This window comes from Galeopterus variegatus, unplaced genomic scaffold, assembly GCF_000696425.1.
Source record: "Galeopterus variegatus unplaced genomic scaffold, G_variegatus-3.0.2 Scaffold2131, whole genome shotgun sequence".
NCBI classification, from domain to species: domain Eukaryota; kingdom Metazoa; phylum Chordata; class Mammalia; order Dermoptera; family Cynocephalidae; genus Galeopterus; species Galeopterus variegatus.
In genome coordinates this window covers 20,007-22,726 of record NW_007728242.1, presented here as the reverse complement: position 1 = coordinate 22,726, position 2,720 = coordinate 20,007, and the positions used below count along the sequence as shown (strand labels likewise).

The window sequence follows — 2,720 nt, the reverse complement described above, 5'->3', positions numbered from 1 at the left end:
CACAGGAAAACAGAGTAGAAAAGGAAAAAGAAAATTACACTGGAACAAATCAGTTTCTTCAAAATCACTGAGCAAGAAAAGCAACATCAAACTTCAGATACTAATATTACAAAACTTCTCTACAGTGCCTCACCTTCAGTGCAAGAGCAAAAGTTAAGACTTTCCCCTATTTTTGGTAAACAACTGCAAGGTAAACTTAGATGACTTTTCCCCCTGGATTTTACTGGGAATAGCCTTTTAAATATTTTATCTAAAAGAGGATAGGTTTGACACTTATACTGATGTCACCAATGTTAATATTTCTTGGGATCTCAGTAAGATACATATTCTTTACAACTGATACAGCTCAGACTGGAGTTCCTGTAAAGCCAGCCTCAGGTTTCTCTAGTTTGTTTTGTGTATTAACTTGTAATAATTTCATTCTTGTTGGTCTCCAAAACCACTCCTACATCACCATTTCTGCAAGAATATTGTGAGCCTTGTCTACTTGGAAAATTTCATCCAGTTCACAGACATTTTCAAAAACACTTTTCTAATGTTTCCATGAATACTTAAATTAGATCTAAAATACCGGTCCCCCCCCCTCCTTTTTTTCTTTGGCAACTGGCCAAGTCCACTTTCTGAAGTATCCATACAGAAGACAAAATATGATGTTGCATCATGTCTAGAAATCAGTTTGCTGTCAGATACTCCAGTTAATAATCCTCCTTCTATGAACTTACAAACATTTTCATCTCTCTTAGATACCAACTGGAAAGTCTCTCTGACGATTTCCTGTTGTGTGTCTTAGTAGGGCTGGTAGAACTTGAAGAGCAGTGGCTTCCAGGGCTGCTGAAGAGGAGGATTGCTGGGCCAGAGCTGGGGCAGGTGCCCCGCCTGGGGATCTCACAGGCCATCCTCCACCCCACCTCCCCACTTGAATTTCTTACTTGTCTTTTTATTTCTTTGTTGTTGCCATTGGTTTTATTTCTTATTATGGAACTTATTATTTCTTATTATTATTGGTTTACTTCTTATTATGGAACTTTCAAAACACAAGAATAGAGATAATAAATGGGTATAGAACAGGAAAGGGTGGGTATAATAAGACACCATATACCCATCACCTACTTTTAGCAATTATTAATATTTTCCTGATCTTGTTCCAGGTATTCTCCATACTCTATTTTTTATTTTTTCTGAACTATGTGGAAGTATATCTAAGATATCATACCATTTCACATATAAGTATTTTAGAAGATATCCCTAAAGATAAAGGTTTTTTCTTTTTTTAAAAAAACATGGCATGTCATCATCACACCTAAACAAATTGATGATTCCTTAATAGCATAAAATATTGGGGGGTAAAGTTTTGAAAGTTTCCAACAATTTTTAACATCATTTTGGCTGAATTTTCCAATATTCTTAATTGAACTAATACAATATTGAGAAAATAATACATATCTGTACTTGTGCGAGGGCCTTTAAGAAATTGAAGTTCAACAGAAAACTTTATCTGTGATAAAAGATACATAATGGCACCAGTGCCCAGACAAAATAATTAAGGGAGAATTTTAGATAAAATCTTAAAAACATTTGACATGACAGTATTGACAAAAGTATGGGAAAACAAGTGTGCTCGTAGTGAATTAGTGGGAGTGTAAAGTGGATAATATACCAGTCAAACAGCTTGTTAAAAGGGTAACTGAAGGAACAAAGGATTATAACAGAGGATTATAGAGATGTGCTCAGGGTTAAGGGAACCTACGAGGGTTGGTGAAGCTGCCAAAGACAAGCAACTGCAGGAAGTAGTTACCACCAGACCTGACCGAGAAAGGGAGGGAGCTTCTCCTGAAATACGGTGGGAGCAGTAGCCACTGGGGAGGAGCTGCCCAACTGAAGCCAACTTCTGGTGAAAAAAATGTAGCCATTGCCAAACAGAGGCCTGGGGGTCCTTTCTCCCCCTTCACATCTGTCACGGGGAATCTGATGGTAAGACAGTGGGCAAAGGCACTGGGTGATACAGTTTCATGGAGGTCTGCCTCCTGGGCTACAGAGCAGAGGTGGGACACGTAGAATGTACATCTCAAGGTGCAAACAGACTACCCAACACAGAAGACAATTTAACATTATCAGTCACTTTTACACCCTTGGATCTAGCAATTCTAAGAATTCACCCTACAGAGGAACTCAAATGTACATAAAGTTGGAAAGTAAAAAAAAGAGAACTATTTTATATTTGTTGAGAGCTTACTATGTAAGGTCACCAAGCAAGGCTCGCTATATTTAATCCTCACAAGAACACTATGAGTTTGGCACTATTATTATCCCTTTTTTACACTTCAGGAAGTTAGAGCTGCTAAAGCTAAGACATTTATCCATGGTCACAGAGTTAATAAGTGACAGCACAGGGATTTAAACCTAGACAATCTGACTCCAGTGTCTGAGCTATAAGGAAATCCATAGCAGTATTGTTTGTGAAAAGACATGACTGAATACAAATCTGAATGACACTGATCTGGGGACTGGGTCGATAAATTGTGGCACATCTATACAATGGAATAGCATGCAGCTTAAAAAAGAATGGAATAGATCTACATATACTGATATGAAAAGGCCTCCAAGATACACAGTGTGGGGAGAGGAAAAGAAAAGGTGTGGAATGTTTTTTCTTCTATGTACCCACTTACATATAACAATGAAAGATACATTTTTATTTTCTCTCTCGGTAGAAAGACTGG

The 2,720-nt window shown here is 37.6% G+C and overlaps 1 pseudogene; it reads right to left on the bottom strand.

Annotated features, from left to right (window-relative positions):
- Nucleotides 1-250: 250 nt before the first annotated feature.
- LOC103596848 lies at nucleotides 251-828 on the bottom strand (annotated as a pseudogene).
- Between the last annotated feature and the right edge of the window lie 1,892 nt (nucleotides 829-2,720).